The sequence below is a fragment of the Ischnura elegans genome, chromosome 4, assembly GCF_921293095.1.
Source record: "Ischnura elegans chromosome 4, ioIscEleg1.1, whole genome shotgun sequence".
In the NCBI taxonomy this organism is placed as follows: domain Eukaryota; kingdom Metazoa; phylum Arthropoda; class Insecta; order Odonata; family Coenagrionidae; genus Ischnura; species Ischnura elegans.
This window is the reverse complement of record NC_060249.1, coordinates 5476338-5501963: the sequence shown is the minus strand read 5'-3', so window position 1 is coordinate 5501963 and position 25626 is coordinate 5476338. Positions and strand designations below refer to the sequence as shown.

General features: G+C 38.1%; 1 protein-coding gene across 1 annotated transcript in view; it reads right to left on the bottom strand.

Annotated features, from left to right (window-relative positions):
- The window catches only part of LOC124157017 (ATPase family protein 2 homolog), a 119528-nt gene that overhangs the window by 85678 nt on the left and 8224 nt on the right, over positions 1-25626 (bottom strand). The window lies entirely within an intron of this gene.

Sequence of the window (25626 nt, the reverse complement as noted above, 5' to 3'; positions counted from 1 at the left end):
AAGGAACCATAAAGCAGTGGTTATTGTTTCATTTTGAAGAAATTCATTTATGCACATTCTGACATAACTTGCAAGTCATTTGAAGCAATAAGAAACAAATAGGACTTGTTTAAACAATAAAAATTAGTCATTATTTAACAATTTATTACTAAAAAAGGCCACCTTTTATTTTCTTTAAAATTTTTCAGCGGGTAGCTTAAATGTTCTGTTATCAATTTAAAAAAGGTAGTATTTTTATACATTTTGTTTTATGGCATGTTTTCGACTCTTTTACCCCAAGATTGCATACCATCAAGGGAAAAAAATGAAGTTTCATTCTACTTAGCATTCATAACAGTTAAAAGTTCATATCTGAATGATTGGTTACATCTATACACTGAAAGCAAGTTCAACCTGGTTTACGTCCATGGCATCCAATGTGTGCAAACGCCCACTGCTACTGACTGGAAACGGTGAATGAGTTGCACAGAGTATTTTTCAATGGCACTTCACATAAGTCTTCTACTTTGGGTCATGTGGAACAATTCAATGGACCATGTGGATGCATAAACAAGACACTAATGTCATTCTTTTCTAAATACACAGCAGTGATTTTAGAAATCCACCAGGTTTTTTGAAAACACACAATGAAGTCATTCATGGTGAGATCTTGAGTACTGTATATCTGTATTGTCTGAATAGCTAGTACTGTCTTCAAAACTGAATTTATTTGTGTCACAGCCTGTTTGCAGAGCAAGCAACAGTTGTCCCATGTCTGCCAAAGTCCCCATTAAATGTCTGTCCCCATTAAATGTCTGTCCCATCAACATTTTCATGTCAAAGACATGAAAATGTTGATGCCAGTCACGGGTGCTCCTTTCACCCAATCACTTTTTTGTCTAAATTGAGCTAGTTAACATGTGTGAAATGCAAGTTTCATATTAGGCAAGAATTTACTTCACTTACTTTAAAAAAGTGATAATTGTCAAATATGCACTTCATGAGAAAATAATATCTCCGCCGCTTTTCAAGAAGCGAGAGTGAGATGTCTATGACAGGTCATGTTCAAATTTTATCACTCTTTTCCACAAGTTAATCTAAACAACATAATATGGCTGCTTTTCCAGTTTCAACCAAACATAAAATTAACATATCATGCAGAGCTAAAAAACAACTAGGAATATGGCCCAATGTGATGTATACGGTGGGCATCCTTTTCCTCATTGCGCTCAATGAACATTGTGCTTTCATTTTATTTGGACGGTGACAAAGATTGTTCTTGTGCAAGTCCTAATCAGCAAGATGTGTTCACTGCCATTGAGAATCATTTTACAGTAAACAAATTCAAATGATTCAAGAGTCGATCAATAAACAAAACCTATGCCATTGTGCAAGAATAACATTCTAAAATAAAATTGACCCAGTTCTACTCAGTCAGGCCAAGATGCAACCTATGCACCAAATTTCCAAATGCCAAAATTCAACCTATGCACAACATTTACAGATGTATTTATTGCTCCAATTCGAAAAATGTATGTAACATTGTAAGAAAGTTGACCAACTCAGTCACTGAAAATGATTATTTATATAAGTTGTACCTCTGTGAAAGCCATAAAGAAGAGTGTTAGTTCCAAGAATATGGCTTATGTCCAGGCATTGTTGGCCAGACAATGGCCACTTACAGGTTGGATGACGAGGAAAATGAAGAAGTGACTTACGGTTTTTGGGAAAAAGACGATTTGTTAAAGAAGACTGTTTTGATGGAAAAATTCATTGCTGAAGTTTAGGATTTCGCCAAGAGAGGTGTGCATCACCACTATATTTGGAAAATAGAAAGGGAAGCTATTCATAAAGAGAAGTAGGTAACACTAATTGGTGTGGCATTGGTGCTTCAATTTGACTTTTCTGAGAATTAGAGTGTGATTCTTCCAGATTAAGTACAACCCTGTAACTGGCAAAAAGTACAGATATCAATATTTACCTACATGGAATATAATAAGTAAGGTATGCAGTTACTTCAGATGATTTATCAAATGATACTGCTCATGATTTTCTTGGGATGAAATAGATATAAGAACGCTAGTCTTAAAAGGTATCTCATGGAGAAATAAATCACATATTTTAGATAAGTCAGCCGCTAATTAAAAAAAACAGATTTCAGATATTTGAATTGGGGCAAGGTCTTAAACAGGATGAAAGTCATAGGTGGTTGTTCAGTGCAACTGGAAATGGATAGGGGCCATCTGATGGAGTTGCAAGAATTGGTCAAAAATTATGCCACAAAATAAAACCTGAAAATTTTCAACTATGGCAAGTACATTCAGAAAAGTGGGTCCTTTGTAGAGCAAGTGAGTATATCCTCGCCGAATATCAAACTTTTGCATTTTACACATGTTAAACTAGCCCAATAGCTTAGTTTACTTCATCAAAGAAAATGAAAGGCATTGATGGCAATTCATTACTCACCATTAGTGTATTCATAATACATATACAAATTATTTGGTTTTAGAAATCCCAGTTTAGACTATTGTTAATGGTCAATTTTAACCTCATTTGAGAAAGGACAGAGTTTCTATACGAGTTGATAGGAGTTTTACATCGTCTGAGATTACCAATGCATGCAAGAGGCTCAGAGCTCAGGGAAACATCTCTCAATAATCACCCATTAAAATTGCCTTTGGTCGGAGAGTTTCTTTGACTTGATAGGGTATTAATAATTCTTATTTAAGCCAAGCACTACCTGCTAGCAAAGTACTCTACGCTACCGCCATGCTTGGCATTAAGCAGCCTGCATCATAGCCAGACGTCACACAGGCTTTTCCCAGCATTCATACTTAACCATCGTGTTTTAGTGTGCTTGAAATTTTTCACTTTTTATTTAATCACAAAAATTCCCTGAGCTTGCAAAATGTTGAAGTAATCTATAAATTAACTCTGTACATATTAGGGTTTTATTATTTGAATAAATATCACTACAGTGTCGCTGTGGATATGTTGAATTTCATTTTTCTACTTTAAATGTCCCACTAGAGAACGCCGTTGTATTTCAATGATTTTACGTTGTATAAGCATTAGTGTGATTTGTACGCTACACAGTGTTTTCCATTCATCGACACACACAGACTCAAGTCGACTTGCATCAGCGGATTTCTTGTTCCATTCTATGTGAGTCGTCGACTGTTGTGACAGAAGTCAACAAACGATTACGCGCAGGAATTGGAGAGTTACCGTGAGTCGCATGAATGGAAAGAAAAGGAAATGGAATCATAAGTGAAACAACTACTTTCGTCCACATTTCATAATTAATTTCAAGCGAATTTTCGGAAAAAATATGTTTTACAGCCAAACATGATGTTTTGCAACGAGCTTCTTGTTTTGGCCACTAGGAGTCATCATCACTGATTTCTGATTGGAGATTGGCCGCAATAAAAAAGAACCTGTTCTAAATTCCATACTGGGCAAGAAATTGTGCCCAATATTGTGAAAAGGATATTGGACTAGAAATTGGTGTGAGTCAATAAATTGGGTCATATGGGCTGTGATTTCCTAGTAGACATTCGAATATCTCTATGACATAAACGAGAGGTTAGGAGATGTCCCAGCGAGGTTCTCTGACTACGTCCCAGGTGCGTCAATTTATAGGACATTCGGATATCCTTCAGACATCCCTTTTTGGTCAGTGGGACATTGAGTATATCCATAGAGTAAGTACATAAATCGTACATATTTTTGATGTAGTTCTGGAAGAATTTATTTATTTATTTGGGAAGAATTAGGATTAATCAGATGGCGAGGAACAATTTTTTGCGATTTTTTTAATTTGCTCGTTCCACAAGTCTAAAAATATTTTCTGAAGAAGAATGGGTCACTACGTTTAGTGGATACAATAGTTCGATTTAGTTCACAACAATATACATACCTAGTTATAAAAAATATTTCCTTAAATTTCGGCTAGTAACTTGAATTTTCTGAGTTTATATTCCTAATCCAGTTGTGAGCGGACTGTTCCCTAGTAGTGCCAAAAGGATTATATCTAGATTTAATACGTATCATTGTATACATATTATATCTGTATAAATTACATGCAAATGTCCTCTACCACGCAGATAATATCTAGATATTATACGTATTATATCTGCTGCAATAATATGGATTTTATAAAGATTAAATACATATAACCCGACCTATAGCGTAAATCTGTATATATTATACATATCTTATACATGCCTGATGATCCCTGGTTACGCTGTAAGGATATCATTTGTTTACGTATTTTAAAGATATTCTGGTATACATCAAGGACCATGGATCATCAGACATGTATAAAATATGTATACTATACAGATTTGCAAATCTGTGTATCGATTACGTATTTCGAAATCTTAAAAATATACAGATATAATCCTTTTGATGCTACTTGGGTTCTTTATAGTATTACGTTGAAACTTGCAGGAAACGTTTACTGCACATTTTTTCCATACCAGTGAACTCTAATTTGTTCTTAACTCAGTTTCGATATTGTTATATTTGTTTATATATCTTTTGGATGGAAAATCTGGAATTTTGCAAGGTAAAAAGCAACTATAACTTTCCTATTTTTTATTATCTATTGGCTAACTTTTGTATTTTACTATATAGGTCCACATATGCTCCACATGAAATTTGGAGAAAACAATAAATGTATTTTTGGTGAAAAAATTGTAACTTTATCTTGGATCTGAAAGGAGTTACGAATTTTTGATTTTCTCAAATATATTTACCGCACCATTATTATTCAGCCACTTGCTCTTTCGTGGCAGTTTTCCATGGCTTTTTCACTCAACTGTCGGCTAAACCTAATTCTTCTCTTCGAAGATGAAGAGAAGATTCAGGGTGCCAGCCAAAGAGAAAATAACCCTGCCACGAACAACCCAGGGGATTATGAAACACCTGGTCCCCCTGTTCAGCGGTTACATCAACATATTCTTACAAATTAAGATGGAGTATATTATATGTACCATGAAAACTGATAAAAATATTTTTCTTTACTTAGGGAGGATGAAATGCTTTAGCAATTTTCGAGCTGGTCTTCATTTCTTATCAGTTCTGACACGAGAGCAAGTGCCTTGGAAAGTGGCGATGAACCATGCACAACCGAGGCAGCAAGGGGTACCGTTACATCTGAGGCTGCTGATTCCCCAATGAATTGGAATAACCTAAGCTTGCCTCTGTTAGATCCCCTGGTGAAAAGTAAGAAAATTCCCAGTGGCTCCACCGCCAAAGACTACTTTCCTCTTATGTTTACCAAAGAGTTTTATGACCTTGTAATAAGGGAAACAAAGAGGAATGCAGAGTGCATATTTCTCAGAAACCTGTTGCCCCATACAGGATAAGAGTCTGGTGGCCACTGAAATGAGAGGAGTTTGAGGTTTGGTCGGGCCTGCTCTTTCATATGGGGACAGTCCACACAAATAGAATATCGAACTATTGGAAAAAGTCAGTGTTTTTGAGCTATAAGTTATTTTGCCAATCAATGCCAAGGGATCAATTTCTTGGGAAATAGCAAGCCATCCATTTTGCAAAAAAAAAGCAGATGAAAATGAATCTGCTCCATCTGATCGTTTATACAAAGGAAGACCACTCTTGATTTATTTCCAGAAAACAATGACTTCCTGTGTTTCCCCCACAAGAGAACAATGCATTGACTAATCAACGATACTTTGACGAGGATGATTGAATTTCCGGCAATACATGCAGAGGAGAAGACACAAACATGGCATAAAAATCTAGATGCTCTGTGCGCCAGCAGGGTTAGTGCATCAGATGATAGTTTATGTGAGATCTGGGGATAGTGACGTGGGTGGATGAAAACATGGGGACAAAGTGGTCCACAAACTTTTACAACACTTCAAAAATAAGGGGCACAGTGTATTTTTGAAAAATTATTACAAAAATTTTCCCCTATCTAGGGATCTGATTAAATTCAATACATACTGCACAGGGACTCTCCGTTTGACAAGAAAAGACAGCCCAGAAGAGGTTTTTGGGCACAAGCTGGCAAAAGACTAGATTATGTATTGCTCGTTAGAGCAGGGAGGGGATTTTTGTCTTCTGCTGGAAGGATAAGAGGGATGTGTCCCTTATATCCTTCGAGGTAAACTCAAAGCAGTGGTGGAGTACAATAAGTTAATGGGTGGTGTCGATCTCTGCAACCAGTTGCTGTCCTACTACACCTGCCAACACAAGTCCCTCAGGTGGTTTAAAAAGTTGCTATTTGTTTATCTCAAATAATGTTGGTATACAGCTATATTCTGTACAACAAGTTCAGTGGCAGCAAGAAGAACTTATGTGATTACAGAATGGAGGTAATTGAGCACTTATTGTCCTTCAAAATAAGTGCCTTGCCAACATCCCCAAAAAAAAGGGTCTCTCCCACTTTCCGGATATAGCTTGCGAAGTGTAAAAAACCTCAAAAAAAGATGTACTGCCTGCTACTCAAAGGAGTGCGAAAAGTAGTTATTTACATTTGCCTTAACTGAGAGGGTGAGCCTGGACTTTGCTTGAATCCTTGATTCCAGGAATTTCAAAAAAGGGTATAAAATTTTTCATGTTTTTTAATTAGGTAAAGCCATTTCGAGGTTTTTATTACATTTTATTTTCACTGTACACATAATGTAGCTTATAACTATGTCTACAGGAAGAAAACCCGCACCGACAGATGTCTATATGGCACTTCCCACCACTATCCCTCTCAGAAGGCCAGCCTGTTGAAAACCCTGATCCACCGTGCTAAGACCATTTTGGACCAGGATTCCATCCGGAAAGAAAAAGAACTCGTCAAGGCCAACCCAAATATAAAATTTACCCAAAATATTGATTTAACTTCGTATCATTCATGAAATTTAGAAGAGTTATCAGTATGTAAATGAATATTGCACTAATGGCACACACTAATTGGCATCTGGTTGCTAAAAACTCAGCATCTTCGTCATGAATCTTTTCGTCAATAATATTGTGGCCAACCTTGTCCTTCCAAACTGCATTTTGCAAACTATTTATTCTGTTATGCCCTATATTATGGTTATTTTAGCGACTACAAGGGTAGTTGCTCAAATCAAAACTTGTAGCTTGTATGTACGTGGTGGAGGGGCTCCATATTATTAATAACAGACACTTTGTTACTTTCACAAAGTAATTATGTATAAAAATTTCAATTATTTGACTAGTTTTGGTGGTTACACCATTATCAAGTACAGAGAATATAAAAAAACGGCCAATAACAGAAATTTTTCAAATATATTGCTGAAGTAACAAAGTGCCTGTTATTGATTATGAGTAGTTGCTCCTTCACTTTTTTCCTTTTTTCTTGAGAAAACATACCACTATTTCTGAACAAACTTCAACTTCGAATTTACAAATGGGTCCAATGTAGCAAAATTTGTTCATACAGTTATTTACGAATTATTGAGCCAACTCAACGTATAATGAATTCTTTTTGTCAAACATATAATCAAAAGAATCTTACTTTCCTTTGGATAGTTCCTTTAGAGTGCGCATAGGGCAACTACCGATTCTGTTTTCTCTCATCCTACAAGGGATTCTTTAGTCATGATTGGGAAAAATCCCATTTCTGACAAAAGAAGAGTAGAATAACTTGAAAAAAATCTTAAGCAAGATATTATACACCACAACTTAAAGCCTAATCTTACTGGTTTTCCTCACATAAACATTTTAACGGAATGGCAGCCAAAAAATGTCATCATCTTCTCGTCAACAGATAATTTATGAGAAAATACATCAAACCGTAGATTATTCGGTTGAGCTAGTGATGGCATAAACGACTCTTTTTGGTGAGCTGGCTCACCGCTCACAGCACACTTCAGAGTGCCGCTCGCACAGTGCGACTCAAAAAGGTGTTTCTCGGTTTGGGGGAGGGGAAATGAGGGGTCATGAGAAAGGGAGGGGAAGGTGGATAGGGGGGGGGGGCTTGAGCGAACATTTAAAATTCAAAATTTCCTTCATCACTATATGAAATATTTATTTAAAATTAATCACATGTTGGCATTAATAAACAAAATCTGGGAAACTTTCTTCCCTGAAAGTTTATTTCGTCTCTCAGTAATAATTTGTCCAGCTTTAGAAAATATTCTTTCGCTGGGAACTGTGCTACCAACGACACAAAGCACCTTTTTTTGCCATATTACATAGTTCGGGGTACTTTGATTTATGTTTACTCCACCATTTCATAGAGTTAGCAGTCCTATTCAGAAGAGGCTCACTAAGGTAATTGTTCACTTCCACAATGTCGCTTGCTCGAGAATTTGGCTTTTGCACTACTCCTGCCACACATTCGTCAAAACCTTTCCAAATATCAGATGTTCCCGCGTTGTACGCATTAAAAATTCTTTAGAAGCTGATTTTATAATCGGTTACGGTCCAACTCGACGATTGTAATTTGATTTACTCTCCTCTCCTCCTCCTCAAAGGAGTAAAAGGTCGGGGTGGGAGGAGTCGGGGTTCGCCATCGGGCCCGCGACCAGCAACACCGCTGAATAAACCCATGGGTATGCAACTTAATTTTAAACGTAGTGTATTCGAAACTTTAAAATTTTTCTTACTGATTTTTGTCTAGTAATGCTTAACAGGAGATATAGCTTACCATTTCTGCAGATACGTAATATCTTTCATGGAATATGGACAATATAATTTGTCTCCCGAGCTTAGAGATGACAGTTTCAAAAAATTCTGTTGCAACAAAATATTCTCTCCAAAACTACATGATCATGTTAACATTTCATTATTAATTTCCTCGATTAATCTTAGTTGTTGGAGTTAGAACAAATTTTCACTTTTTTCTCGTATTATTTTCATAAATTTGCCGTTTCCGAAAACTTGTACATGAGCATCTTCCACCATTTTTCTTCCACGATGCATGAAATGTGCATGAGAGATAATTACGATAAGATTATTTAGAGTATTACCCAGAAAATGGATCGGGATAATCTTTCAAGCGGCATGAAAAGGTGAGCAGTGGGCTATCCGCGAATAGTGCCATGTACTCCCTTTGATCCGCCAAACGTGCGATGAGCCTAACACGGAAAATGTTGGTGGAAGGAGTCGCGTGCGCATGGAGTCCGAATATCACCGCAGTCCGCACACGACTCCAACCCGCACATTGTGCGATGAGGGAGTCGTGAGCGCCGGGATTCTGACTTTGCCGCGCACAATTCCAGCGCACAGTGTGCGCGAAAGGAGTCGTGTGCGCTTGGAGTCTGACTCCCACCGCACACGACTCCAACCAGCACAGTGTGCGCTTGGAGTCCGACTCCCACCGCGCACGACTCCAACCAGCACAGTGTGCGCTGAGGGAGTCGTGTGCGCTTGGAGTCCGACTCCCACCGCGCACGACTCCAACCAGCACAGTGTGCGCGGAGGGAGTCGTGTGCGCTTGGAGTCCGACTCCCACCGCGCACGACTCCAACCAGCACAGTGTGCGCGGAGGGAGTCGTGTGCGGTCTGCGGAGGGGAGGGAGCCGTGTGCGGACTACGGAGGGGAGGGAGCCGTGTGCGGATTGCGGAGGGGAGGGAGTCGCGACTCACCAAATAAGACTCTCTCGCCTCACAGCTCTATCTGCTGAGCCGCACATTTGAGCTGGCTCACTCGCACAGTGCCCATCACTAGGTTGAGCTCCCAAAGTATGCACGTATCTTAGAGAACTTAACCCCCTTGTCCAAGCTTCTGTTACCAGCCAGACATAAGAAAATTTCAGTTTCAACAAAATGCTTCCGGGGCATCGTTTGATATACAATCGGAACGCCCTTATCAGCATCCTTATTCCAGCAATACTTTTTAGGTATGTTGTGATAACCACTAAACATCAATATGGAAGAAAGACCACGCTATTAAACTAAATATTTTCTGATAATTTCACGCATTCTGATCACAGGGAATAGTGAGCAACTTAGGCTGCAAATGTGGGTTCAGGTCATTTGGAGGGAACAATTGTTCAACAAGACAACCACAGATATAATAAAAAGCAGATGGAACAGAACATCGCCCCTTCTAAATATCATAATACTAAGTGTTCAAGCTATCCCTTTGAGCCATTACCTGAGTCAATATGCCAAGAAATATTTTTCTTTGAATCCCAGTGCATTCATTGTCACTCGCAGCTCAAAAAAAAATTCTCTCCAAATGGCCCTATTTGGAGTCGGAATTGCCCATTACCATCAGTTGCCAGGGGGCATTAATTTCTCAGAGAATACTGCGATTATGTGATCCCTCCTATTTCTACATTCTCTTTGCTCACTCGCCAACCCCTGCTGTGCACAAAGACCCATCAGCACCGGGTTATCCCCACCCAGCCTAACTATGCTTTTTTTCCCTCCCACTTGCTTCCTTTAGAATCATAGTCAACAAAACCTCGGAACTACAACTTTACGATCTCTTACCTAACCCTCACATACTCCTTGCTTTTAGCATACCTGTCAACTGTGATAAACAGATCATTCTTACCTTAGGAAATAAATTGCAAAGTTTTCATTACGTTCGCGCAACATTGGTAAGAAATAGGTTAATAATTCAGAATTTTTAAGGATATTTATATAAAGGACTAATCTCTTAATTAATTAAAACTGAACTGTTGTTATAGTCAATTGCTTTTTAATAAATAAATGACTTGTTTAAAATATTAGTTTTTCATTAATTTTTTACATCATGTCAACATGAAAGAAGTTACTGCAGCTTGCTGCTCCTGAGATATTTACACCCGGAGTTAGAATGAAGTCTATATTATTAGATAGAAAAGAAAAATCTTGCTCCAACTTGCATCCCTCCCATTTTTTCGTGGTAAAGCAAAATGATGTCAGGTGATTTTCTTGCCTAGGTAGTGCCTTCTTGGTAGGCACTTGGGAACATGGCGAGACATGCAAAGCAGTCCGTTTGAGTGACTGGATTTTCCCTAAATCTTGAGTCAATTAAATTAGATTACTTGTTATTTGTGGTTTCCCACTGTCCCTCTCACTGGGATTTTTCTTCCTCATAGGAAAATCTCCCCGGGATGTTGGTAGAGAAATTGCGTATGCTTGGTTTCGCTAGGTAGGGCCCCCTTCGCTTCTATAGCGCTGGGGTGTTTTATCCCTATTCCCCTCCCTTCCATTCCTATCCTTTCACCGGAGGCGTCGGCGGGCTCCGATCGCGACGGCGCCTCTATCCTTTCTCCTTCCCATCCAGCCCCTCCCCGGGTGATCGGGCGTATAAGGCTCGGCCTTGGGTTCCCGGCCCCGGTGGTTGTATCCTCGAAGAGCTCCCCTTGAGCTCTCATGGTTCTTTGTTACTTGTGGCACCTTTATGGTTTTTACACTCCTTTTATAGGTTTACCCTTGCCAATTACCCTTAATTCCAATGTATTTTTTTCTTCAAGAAAAAATGTAAGATGTAGACACAACAGTGCATTAAGTGACTTTGCACACTGTAAAATTAGCTGTTTTGTCAACTTCATGAACTTTGTAACTAAACCTAGGGAAAACTACTATGTCTACAGCATTCATCTTCCACAATAAGTTGCAAATATTTATGTAGATCAATAAAATGGCTTTTGCACATTTTTTGAAAACACATTTTGTCGTTAATTAATGAAAATGTTTAAACATTATCTAGTCATACAGTTTACCCTGAAATAAGAAATAAACTAATAGAAACACTTTTTAATTTACTTGTAATTTTTTAATCATTCGATTATACTTGATTTATATGTAGCATAAATTATATATGAACATCAAGAAAATACACCGGAGTGAATGAGTGCTGCGTTGCCAAGTCTGCGCGAGGAACTCAAGAAGAACATTGTTGGGGACTGCGATTGAAACACTTTTTTTTAGCTTCAGGAAGCTTTGTGATGTTCAATAAATCAAACTCTTAAGTTAATAAAGCATTAATGCTTAACGTGCTTATTACTTAATTCAATGTCCTTTTAGTTAAGTGGCTTCCTTAACATAAGTTTAAGAATTTTTTGCCACAAATTCTGCTCTTAACCCATTTATGCCTAGTGTTCCATTTTTGGAACACCTGACGTGACATTCTAATGTAATGACTACGACTCATTATACACCAATATGCCACGGTTTTTCTTGCTGTGCCTCGTTATAAGATATATTGTATAATGGGGCACAAAAATTTAGTCAGGTTTGCCAACCCATCGCAGGCAATGAGTTGAGAAATAACGGTCTTTTTTTTCATGGCAGTTTTTCTGAGACCATCTCTAATGTTATCTTATTAACTATTTGCCATTATGCCCAAATGTTGTAAATTTTTACCGTCATGTTCAGTAATAGTTGTTTTTTGTCGTAGTTAATTGCCATAGCGTAAAAAACAAGTGCGCTGAAATCGAGCATATTTTTCAGAACGCAGACGTGGCCATGGGGACAGAGAGTTGGCTTACGGAAGATATAAGCGACAGCAAAGATTTCCCGCCAGAATATAAAATTTACAGATGCGATCGACACAATAGAACAGGTGGCGGAGTTTTTATAGCTGTTAAATCACATTTACACAGCGCCGCCCACGAAATAATTGACAACGAAATAGAAAGCCTATGGGGTACAATTAAACAACAAAACAAAAGGAGTATTCATGTTTGCTCTTTTTATAGACCGCCGAACTCTGAAGTCGATATTATGTACCTTCTAGAAAATCAAATATCCGCATTAACTCTGAGAGAAAGTAAAAGTGTAATAGTAATCGGGGGAGATTTTAATCTTCCATCCATAAACTGGGATACTTATACTGTTAAACCGAATTCAAGAAACAGAGAAATCAGCGAAGTATTACTCTACATACTTGCAAATCACTCTCTTGCCCAAGTAGCTGACAAGCCTACGAGAGGAAATAAGATATTAGACCTTTTAGCAGTAAGCCATCCTAAGTTGATAAAACAACTCGATATTATTGACGGTATAAGCGATCACAGAGTAATCTTTGCAATGTTAAAAATTGATATAATGTCAGCTGTAAAACCAAAACGCAATATTTACTTATTTGATAAATGCAACTTCACTAAATTTGGCGAGATGCTTAATGACTTCTACAAAAAATTCGTAGTTACAACAAAGGACCAAAGCACAGACGTAACATGGAAAAACTTCTTAGAAATTCTGCGCCAAGGGATCAACGAACATATTCCGCAAAAACTGAAATGTGATAATAAGGAACCTCGCTGGTACAACAACGACGTCAGAAGGGAAATTAGGAAACAGAGATAACTATACAACATGTACAGAAAGTCCATTACGACACGTAATAAATTGAAGGAACTTGAAACTTAAGAAAGCTATGCTGCACAACGCTCAATAACCAAGAAATCAATGCGCACTGCAATGCGAAAGTTTAAGAAAAAAGTACTTGGAGAATTACTCGAAGAAAATCGTAAATCATTTTGGTCGTACGCGAAAGAGCTTCAGGGAAAACATTCAACCGTAGATTCGTTATTTGATAAAGATGGTAAACTTGTCACCGAAAATATTGACAAAGCTAACTCTTTAAATTCCCACTTCGAAAGTGTATACACCACTGACGATTCTCAATTCAATTCAGACATCCCACATACTGACGAATCGATGGAAGAAATATCTATACAACGTGATGGGATAACTAAACAACTACAATCGATTAAGAATAGTAAATCTCCTGGTCCGGAGGGAATCCCCGCGCGTGTCCTCAAGGAGTTAGCTCCACAGATCGCACCTTACTTAGAGATAATATTCAAGAAGTCACTCTCCGCAGGGAAGTTACCGCTAGACTGGAAAATTGCAAGCGTTACACCCATATTCAAAAAGGGAAACAGACATGACCCAGGGAACTACCGTCCGATTTCATTAACATCGATTATAGGCAAGATACTAGAGCATATCATCGTTAGCAATATCATGACTTTCTTGGACAGACGTAACTTCCTCCATGACTGTCAGCACGGATTCCGAAAAGGTAGATCATGCGAAACTCGGCTCGCGCTCTTTCTTCACGACGTTTTAAAATCTGGTGAATCAAAAAGACAAGTTGCACTATTTCTAGATTTAAAGAAAGCTTTCGACACGGTACCTCACAACAAACTTTTATATAAATTACAGTCATGCGGATTAAACGAGACAGTTGTAAACTGGATACGCGACTTTCTCAGAGATCGTAAACAAAAAGTAGTTCTTGACGGAATTTGCTCTGATGTTGTAAAAGTTACATCAGGTGTTCCACAAGGAAGCGTAATCGGCCCCCTGTTGTTCATTATATACATAAATGTTCTCTGCCCCCGCATTAGCAGTAAAATACGCTTATTTGCTGACGACGCTGTCATCTATCGCGAAATTAGTGATCACTCTGACTATAAAATTCTATCATCTCACCTAAACAACGTTCATTTGTGGAGCCAAGAGTGGGGACTCGAACTTAATCTGAGCAAATGCATGGCGTTACATTTCTTGCGGAATTCGTCCAACTCTAACCATGTTTATGCTGTGGATGGTGTTAACATAAAGGCAACAGACAAAGTGAAATACCTGGGAGTTACGATAACCTCGAACCTCACGTGGGGAACACATATAAAGAATATTTGCGGCATAGCCCTGAAGAAATTAGGATTCGTCAAGCGTATTGTGGGAAGATTTTCGGATGAGAAAGTGAAAGAAAGGTGCTATTTCACTCTCGTCCAACCGCACCTTGAATATGCAGCGAGCGTATGGGATCCGGTGCAGAAAGACTTAATCCGCGAGCTGAATAAAATACAAAGGAAGACTGCCCGTTTCGTCAAAAACTGCTATGGGCATACAGACAGCGTTACCCAGATGTTAAGCGAATTAGGCTGGGAATGGATATCTTTAAGAGTGACACAGAGAACATAATATTAGAGCCACACTATATTTCCAGGTCCGATAGAAGCGATAAATTAAAAGAGATGTTTTGCCGAACGGATAGATATGGGAATTCATTTTTCCCCCGAACCATAAAGGACTTTGATAAACGCTAGTACTAACCGCGTTAGAGTACTTCATTTTATTTTTTTTTAGCTGTAAACGGCTGGTGTCCTAACACCCCCTGCCACACGCCTTTTAGGCGGCTTGCGGGGTATTATATAGATGTAGATGTAGAATAGTTAAGCTAAAGTGCTTAATGAAGAAAAATTTGAAACAACGTGTTTTGTTTTAGTTTTAAGCTTTTGTTTAACAGTGTTCCATTTTTGGAACACTTAGCAAATCCACTACTATTATGCGTGCATTCAGGCGCACTGAAATATTCACCTTAATTTTAAATCAAGCAAGCAATTCGATGTGGAACAATTGATAAACTTCCCGGTTCATTGCTGCGCGCTTCTACTTATCTCATTCATGGTTCTTCTGACGAGAACTTTGACAATGCTGACCTGATACCGGATGGTGAAAATACTGAAAATTACGGTGCATCGGCTTCTGCTTCGCCTCAACCTCTTCTTGCTCAAAGAAAAAAGGTAACCAAAGTTATGCGAAAATGGAAGAAAGCCGATCTGACTGCTCAGCCAGTAGGAGGTAGTTTCAGAAGAACAAATCATGAAAATGAAAACCCTAGCAGAATATTTATAACTCTATCTGGATATTGAAGTGAACCTTGAAACTTGAACCTGGTTTTTGGGCATAATTTTCCTGAGTGGTTACGTCTCTGTTCCAAGACGACATATTTTTGGGAGCAAAGACCAGATTCGCATAATTCTCTAGTTAGTGGTGCAGTGAAACGTGACCTTTAGGAAACATTATTTTCAAATTTGCATTTTCCTGACAATTCTGACTTGAACCACATTTCAAGTTTTCCAAGCTGCGACCTCTAATTGATCGTCTGAATGACATTTTGTATGAAATTCGTACCAAATGAAATATACTTCAGCTTTGATGAGGCCATGATTTCCTATTTCGGTCGTCACGAGTGCAAACAGTTTATTCGGGGAGGGCCTATTTAGTTTGGGTATAAATTCTTGTATGGTCCAACGCGTCTATGCTACCTTTGCTGGTTTCAGCCTTATCAAGGAAAAAAACCCGAACACTCAATACCAATAGTATGGTGTAGGTGCTTCAGTTATTTTGCGATTGACTGAGACACTCCAAACGCAGCATCCTGGTAAATACCATTTTGTGTTCGACAACTTTTTTTACAAGCATTGCACTCCTTGATAAGCTTCACTCAATGGGAAACCAAGCAAGAGGCACAGCAAGAAAAGATCGCGTAGACAAACCACCTTTACTATCTGATGCTACCCTAAATAAAAAAGATTGGGGCACATTTGATTACCGAATTGATGGAAGAGGAAATATTGTTTGTAGATGGAATGAGTGTTGTGACTGTTGCATCTTCCGGAGCAGGTGTCAATCCTTTGCAACAGTCAGTCGTTATTCTCAAAAGCAGAAAAAAAGATACAAGTTACTCAGCCAAATTTTTAATCAAGGTGTATAATCATTATATGGGAGGAGTGGACCAAGTTGATGAAGATATTAACAAGTGTCAAGCATCAATCCGTGGAAAGAGATGGTACTCGAACCCTCCGGTTATACCGCTTTGAGCTGGCTTCACAAAATGCTTGGCAATTGCATAAAATAAACGATGTGAAGCCAATGAATCTACTTGAATTTCGTCGCCGTGTGGCCCGTCACTATATAGAGACATATTGTCGTGCTGCTGAGCCTGGCAGGGTTGATTGATTTAAATCATAATGTGATCTATATGTTTGATTTTTAAAGAGTCAGGAAAAGGAAGCTGTAAGTGCATAATTTTGATTTTTATTTCTTAATAAATACAATGAATCGACAGTTATCAGCACAATGGTGGCTCTTAAATAGAAATGATACTGTAGGAATGCATTTAACATGAGAATTTAAAAAAATGGCTTTGGTAAGAATACTAGAATATCCGTTGAAAAAAAATTGTTTTCTGATTTAACTTCTAAGTGTAGGCACCATACAAAGTTGCAATTGCAGAATTTTTCTAAACTTCATACGCTTTAGAACCGCATAATATAGCACATTTGATACTTCCAATGGTAATTTTATATTATGCCGGTGTAATTTTTAATTTGATACCATTGGCATTTTCATAGTTCTCTCCCCTGATTGACTAAATGTTGTATTAAGTTTAGAGTATGTTGCCTCTTATTGTTTCTGCAAACGATCATTCTCCAATATGCTGCCCAAATAATTAGTTTTGCAAATAACTGACTTTTTGATGAATGGAGAATCATAAAAATCTCATTTAAATCAATAAAATCCGATTTAAATCAATAAAATCTGATTTAAATTTTAAAAATCAACAAAAATGATTTTTTTGAAAAAAAATCATGATTTTTATCAACCCTGGAGCCTGGTAAGAAAGGGAGACCATCTATGAAGCGTAACTTTGACACACGTCATGATGGCATAAATCATTATAATGTAAATTATGATTAATGTCTTGGTGTATAGGTCTGAGAATGATATACAATTGTTATGAATGATAAAGGTTGCATACCTAGTGAAAATAAATTGTTCAAGAACCATTCCAAAAGTGTGACACGAAATGTTCAGAAACTGTAGCAGAAGTGTTCATGAACTGCTGGAGAACCGTTCTTGGAGTGAATTTTGGCCCATTGAAGCGTTGCAAACTGTTCAAATAAGCTATTCATGGGGTATTTTCCTGCTGTTCATGAGGTGTTTTCAGATGTTCATGACGCATTCTTTTAACTTTACAGGAAGTGTTTACAATTATACCAATGATGATTAATGTCTTGGATTGTAGGTCACAAAAAATACAGAAAGAATTCAATTGTACACAAATGTAAAAGAAGAGACAAGAATTTTGGCATATTATGTATGTAAAATTGAATTCTATTTACATATATTCTTTTATTGTAACAAAACATTGTAATAACCTTTCATTCCTTTATGCATAGGCTGATTTAGGGGGGAAGGGTACGTGCCCCCCCCCCCCTAGACGCTTGAAAAATAGACAACATTTTTAGTATTCTTTTTGCTTAATCGGGAGTCTCAATCATTTCCGTAATTTTATATTAGTAAGTATCTTGTTAAGATAAAGAAAATATATTGTACAGTAATTTTTCTATGCATATTGATACCCTTTAAATCTCAAATATGAGAAGACTGTTTGCCTGTCACACCCATTTGCCCCTCCCAGAAAAATATCCTGGATTCTCCCTTGCCTATTCATGTATCAATTTAATGTAACCATTATCATTCATAGCCCAGAATAAGGTATAAACTATATATCGAAATGTTGGTAAAAAATTTTGCACATTATTCTCACGATGAGGAACTTGCATGGGTTGTAGATTGCTCTAAAAACTATTTTGAATGAGTAAAATGGATATATTAGCTCGCAAAAATACCTTCAGTTTCTCCATTCAACATCAAAAGAAATAAAAAAATTGCATTTAAAATCGAGAAAATTTTCTCTGAGCCGACCACTGCGCGAAGACACCCGAGCGTTGCCGAGGCCAGGCGTGACGTCATAGGTGCCTAAACAACCGTAGGGAGTAGGGAAATACGCTGAGCGCATGGTGTAAAATTTGTTTTGAGGGAGTATTTAGCCGCTCATCGTCACTTTATTTTGTTCTGTTATTCTTGGGCAAGTTTTCCTATTGCTTTGTGCCTAGATTATTACTTGAGATATTAATAATGCGACATCGGGATGATGAAGCACAAGCGTTTCACTTCGTATATTTTAGTTATCAGAAAAATTGATGATAACGTTGCTACTCGTTCGAATAGAACACCTGAAATTCATCTACATCTACATAATACCCCGCAAGCCGCCTAAAAGGCGTGAGGCATGGGGTGTTAGGACACCAGCTTTTTTTTTAGGGCACCAAATATTGATGCCACGACCCTCATAGAATTTGTTAAGACAAATTATTGCTATACATCGGCGGCAAATCGAGATGTAAAAGAAACTTGTAATACTAGAGGATAAAGATCGTAAGCTATGCTGTTGACATTAGAGTAAGTTGTGCTGTTGAATTTGGCAACGCCGAATTAGCGGAGAAGGTAGTCCTATCCGTCCTACGGTACGAATTCACAGCAAAACAGTCTGCACACATTCCACATGTGAGATCGCGAATCGGTTCCGCTGCCAACACACACACAAGCTACAACCTATTTCAATAATATAGGTAAATCCATAAACAATATACCAGCATATACCATAAAAATATAGTGGGAAATAGGCAAATACTCTTATCAAAACTGGAAGTCACTGTCACATTCTTATATTCATCACGTACAACTTACAATAACAGAACTCGTTATGATGGAAACAACTATTTATTCACTGATTTAAACCCTTAAATTAGCCCACACAAGTGACTTTTCCCACTACTATTCGTTGAAATAATGGAATAACAAACTTCACACACAGTTTTTATTTCAATAGCTTGATCGTGAAATGTCATATCTACGGTGAAAAACGGAGGTTAACACGCCACTGACAATTTTTACACAACTGTTAGACATTTATCGATAGCGTAATAGCACTTTTCACAATTCAATCACGATGAAACACTGATAACTCTTGGCCGACATTTTTCAACCTTGTCAAACTTTGAGCATTGCAACCACTGGCACTGTGATAATTAGCAGTAGCTTAACGGGAGATGTCACGTTGAAAATAACACTATTTTGGCACAAAAATGTTCCTAGATGTCTCCAATCAGCAAGCCAAAGTTGCATTGACTGGAACTCACCCCATAATACAAGCACAGAGTCCTAAATGACGAATTCTCCGGTACCTACGAATAAACGGATGAAGTTATTGTATATAAAAGCATAGCGGACATTAGTAAACATCAAAATCGTTCTAATTACATACTTAAATGAATGATATGCCGTCGATAACATCAACTTACAATTAACGTATCCCCCTTCCAACGGCCGTGGCTCAGACTCCTACATCGATGTTACTTAGGTATTACTGCTCCAGTTTTATATTTTATGCCCTTACTCAGATATTAATATTATAAATAATGCAAAATATGAGGGCTTCCAAGCCTCTATCGTCGGATATTTATCTTTAAATAGAAAATAATCAACACGTCTAACAAACGAAGCTCTCACAACTTCTGGCAACTATTACAAACAATCACAACAATAGCTTCGCGTGATGTTTAGGCACCTTTGACGTCATCGAGGCTTCGTCGGCAGTGGTTTGGGGGGTGAGGGAGTTTTTCCCGCGCTTTAAAATTCAATATATTTATCATTGAATATCTCGCGAAGGAAAACTCAGATATACATGCGGTTTTCTTTGTTGTATTCAGAAAATAATTTTCTATCCGCCTGTGAAATAAAAAAAATTCATGCAAGTCCCCCATTGTTATTTACACAATTATTATTGTCAGACCTACACTTCGAGATGTTAATCATCATTGGTATTATGGTAAACGCTTCCTATACAGTTAAAAGAATGCTTCACGAACATCTGAAAACACCTCATGAACAGCTGGGAATTGCCTGATGAACAGCTTATTGGAACGTTACGTCACGGTTCAATGGGCCAAAATACAGTCCGTGAACGGTTCAATAATAGTTCATGAACACTTAGTGAACAGGTTCTGAACACTTCGCGCAACGCTTCCTGCACGGTTACAGAACACTCCATGAACAGCTGAACACCTCATGAACAGCTGGGAAACGCTTGCTGAACAGCTTATTGGAACAGTTCGTCACGGTTCAATGGGCCAAAAAACAGTCCGTGAACGGTTCCCGAACAGTTCATGAACAGGTTCCGAACACTTCGTTTAATGCTTCTTGGACGGTTCGTGAACAGTTCATTTTCACCAGGGAAGCAGGGAAAGCAAACTCACTGTGCCCAATGTTGCAAAAATACCACTTTTCAATGTTAAAATTGCAATGTATCCTTGCATGTTAAGTGTTCATCTGGATATCATTCTAAATAGTGACTTAATAAAAGTCTTATTCAAATTTTTTGCATGTTATCAATTAGTACTTCATAGTAGTGGATTTGCCTAGTGTTCCATTTTTGGAACACCTCGTAATTACTAATTGGCAAGAGATACATTGTTTTTTCTTTTGGATATTGTTTTCATACGTATATTTATCTACAATATGTAAAAATCAGGGTAAAATTTGCATTTCTCAAACCAAGGCATAAATGGGTTAATCTCAACAAGAATGCATGTAAATAACGATCGTAAATCTACCTTTTTAATCCTTTGAGCAGCCTGAAAATGCTATTGCTATCTTTCTTTGGAACCCATGTGCACAGTTTCAGTGGTTCACTACTGTGAAACCCATTCATGCACCCCCTCCTACCCTGCCCCGCTTTCAAATCTTCCCGCGGTGAGTGCGCTAGGAAAAACAAGTTTAGCACGGCCTCAAGGAGACAATTCAAGTAGGAGACAATAGGAGGTCACAACTGCCTTAAATATATGTACTTCAGAAAGGTTGTACAGGTTTTCAACCCCTGCTTGCCTTTGACCCCCAACACACGACTTTGACATATGATTCTGACTCATTAACCCATCTTTGAAAAGCCACTCTGTTAGGTTCAGGTGAGCAGTGGAATAAAAAGGGTGACAGATTGCGTGATCAACAAAATATATTTGGGACTTCACCTTGCTACAACGTCAACTCACAACCACCATTTTAGTGCGAGAAAAAAAAGCGTTAGAAGAAACAAACAAGAATCAGAAATAAATTCCTGGCACTGCTAGCATATAAAGAAAAACAACTGCCAACACAACACTTCTGACATACGTTAACAACTCTCCTCGCTTCCCTTTACACACAGCATGTGTCCACCCTTTCTTTCTTTTACTCCCAACTACGGTGCTCACATGCTTTCACCTTCCTTTGCCTTTTTTTATAAGACCCTATATTATTTAAACCCTGCATCAATCCTCATCGCCTACGGGCCAATAAAATATTGCAAGCATCTGAATGGTGTATTATTGAGATGAAACTTGGTGCGGTGCTAACCATGTAGAAGACTACTATTGTAAAAGGACTAATATAAAAAGGACCGTTTGGTGGAGAATTTTATGGAATGCATTAACTGTCAGGTAACTTGGGGCATGAAAGCAGCAGCACTTGCATTCGCAGCAGTGAGGATTGATAAGAGGGTTTAAATTATTTCAAGGCAAAAATTTTACTTTATTTATTTACATAGCCCATCAGGTCAAGTCAAGATCAAAATTGCAATTTGGTAGTACCATACATTAATATGTATATTAATAGGTATGTTCCTATATCATGATCCGAAATCTGCAGTGTTAGGAAGTACAATCAATGATCTTCCGGTGCATAATATTGTGTTGTTTGAATTGAAGAACATAATCACATAACGTTTGGTATATTATCATTAATGGTAGAGGGATATTAAAGTCTCATTAATTCATTAATAAGAGATATACCTATATATCAGAGCCGTAGGTGGTTGTTTAGCGCAACTGGGCATGGAAAGGGGCCCTGTGATGCACTTGGGGGACTAGTCAAACATTTTGCAAGAACTGGTGAAAAGTCAATATTGGTGACATTCAAAACAGTGGGTCCTTTGTGGATATTGTAAGTAAATTCTTGCCTAATGTCAAACTTTCACATTTACCACGCGATGAACTTGCTAAATTAGACAAAAAAAGCTTATTAGTAAGGCGTCTGCTTACGGTACGTACGTACTAATAATCCATTATGCATGCTAAGTAGAGCGAATCTTTATTTATCCCCTCAAAGGTATGCAATCTTGGTATACAAGAGGAGTGCATTTAGCCGAAAACATGCCCAACTTTGAAATGCCTTAAAACAAAAAATATAAAAATACTACCTTTTTTTATTTTTTTAATGATAGGAGAACATTTAAACTACCCACTCAGAAATTTTAAAGCCAATAAAAGGTGACTTTTCTTCATAATACATAAATTGCTAAATAATGACCAATTTTTATTGCTTAAATAAGTCCTATTTTGTATGTTATTATCTCAAATTACTTGAAAGTTATGTCAGAATGTGCATAAATGCATTTTCTTCAAAATAAAACAATAACCATTGCTTTATGGGCCATGGTTCCTTAGTTATTAGCATTTATGTGATTTTTCATTTTTTACTTGGAGGCCTGACTCAGCAATGTTCAAAGGAGAATAACTTTATAACGGTTCAGTTCAGAGCTGGGATAAAGTGATCATAATTCATCATTAGGATAATACTTTCACATATATAGGTTTTAGAGAAATCGGTGATGGACACCTGACATGATTTTGCACTATCTGCCTGATTCGAGATGAAATGGCCCTGTTATGTTTTGTATGATCTGTTTATTATACTAAAAATTAGAGATGGGTCGAATAGCAGATTTCTCGAATTCGAATATCGAATTCGAATATTAAATCATTGCTCGAATATTCGAATACCTCGAATTTCGAATACTAAATGATGAATGCTGGTATGTTTGACTCGGTTGCCTATGCAGCAGGCAACACAAGATTTTGGGGAGTAATTTTGATTTCCTTTAAATGATTCGAACAGGAATTTAGCTGATTAATGAATATTTTAATTTTATGGAAACAATTGGGCATATAATTAATTCAACTAACATCGCTTTACCCCCACTCCTGCTGCCAAGTGCTAGCTGACAATCTGAGGCATTTTGCAAAATACAAGCTCTTTTCCACCGGATTTTCTTCAATTATTTTCAGTCCATCTTTGGGAGTTCTCACGAGATAAGAAGATGAATTGGAATTGCTATCAGGGAGAAACCAAATATTCTGAGAAAATATCCCTTTGTCTGGGACTGTAACAATAAAGATTTATAGCACCACTAATAAATTGTGACTTGATATATGTTTTCGGAAAAAAATACTGCATCAACTTCCGAGAAGCTCTGCTGCTCATATCGAGTTTCGCCAGAATGCTAAGTCTCCATCGTATTTTGGCATTTATTTCTTTGCGTAAAATGCTTAAATAAACTCAGAAATACGTCGTGTTTGGTCTCATTCTTTTTTAAAATACGCGCACATTACTAATATTTCAATTCAATAAAGGTGTAACATCAATTGACGAAAGTCATTCTTAGACACCTTTTGTGCTAATCGATGACTCATGCAGCGGTTGACCTCCACAGAAATGGGGAACTTCGAAGCTGGTAGGAAAAAGAAGGTCAGTGGGGGAAAAAAGGGAGGGCCCGAAAGACGTTTCTATTGTTCTCGTGCAACTTGGTATTTTTTCGAAGCTAAGGTCTTCGTAATATGATCCCTGCGCGAGCTGTGACCTTTTTTTTTATTTCGAAGAAGAGGAAAGCCTCAGAGGGGGGGCTAGTGCTGAATGGAGAGGGATACCGGATCTTGGGAAATGCGCTAATGTAAGTATCCCACGGTACTCACACAGCTGTTGACCTCCAGAAATGGGGAACTTCGAAGCAGGTAGCCAGAAAAAGGTCAGTGGGTGAGAAAAGGGGGGAGGGCGTGAAACACGTTTTTATTGTTCCCGTAACTCGATATTTTTTTCGAAGCAGGGGTCTTCGTAATGCGATCCCTGCGCGAGCTGGGACCTTTTGTTTGATGTCGGAGAAGAGGAAATCGTCAGAGTGGTCGAGGCAAGTGCTGAATGGAGGGGGATAGTGGATCGTGGGAAATGCCCTAAGGTTGCTATCCCACGGCACTGCGGTTCTCCTGGTGGGGGGAATCGGGGATTTTTGGATTTTTTTCACCCGACCATTTTCGTTTCCCCTCGTCGAACTCTTTTCACCGCTAAAATCCACGAATTTGATGTAATTCGTCAACTTGCGTAAAACGGCGCTGCGAGCAGTAAATGACTACAGTTCTCTACATTTTTCCGAGTCAACTACCAACGACGTGCGTGCGACAGTGTATGACGCGAAATTCAAAGTATTCGAGGTATTCGAGGCGGTACTTTTCGCATAACTATTCGAAACCTCGAATATCGAATACTTTCTAATATTCGAGTATTCGCGGATACTATTCGCACATCTCTACTAAAAATACTAGATGTGTGTCAGATCTACAACACCTAAACCCGGTTAAGTCCAAGCACTTATGTGATTTACAGCCTTGAGTACGCTCAGCACGCTCCCATTTCATGTTCTTCTTTTGTTATGCCCAGTAACAAGTGGGAGGGGAATGGGAGGAAGATGACAGGAGAGGGAGTCAGTTCCCCCCCATCCTCTTTGGCTGCCTTCGCCTCTAATAGGCTATGTCTTCAGCGCGGGAACTTACATTGTAGTGAAACCTCCTCCATCTTTTCCTGTGTCAGGTATGGAAGTTGAAAGCACAACATTGTTGTAGTTAGATCGGCGCCCTTACATTGACTTTCGACTTGTGGAAAGCCAGAGCAACATTATCTGTCACTGCATACAATCCGGCAATGCATATTTTGATGTTTCATTTATGCATAGGAATGTAGTTCAATCAAAACATCGTCAACTATTGCAATGCAGGAAAATCAAAATTATTACCAAGATGGCAAAATAACAATCAACCTTAGGTTAGCGAGAGAGGACTCAGCACCAACGAGAAATCAACTGTAAAAAAATTGTAAATGCAGAATTACTGTGCTGATAGCAGAAATCCTCTGAATAGCAACCAACCATATTGAATCTTTATTATCTTTTCTTCATACTCTCCAAAATTCTTTATGATTTAAAGTTTC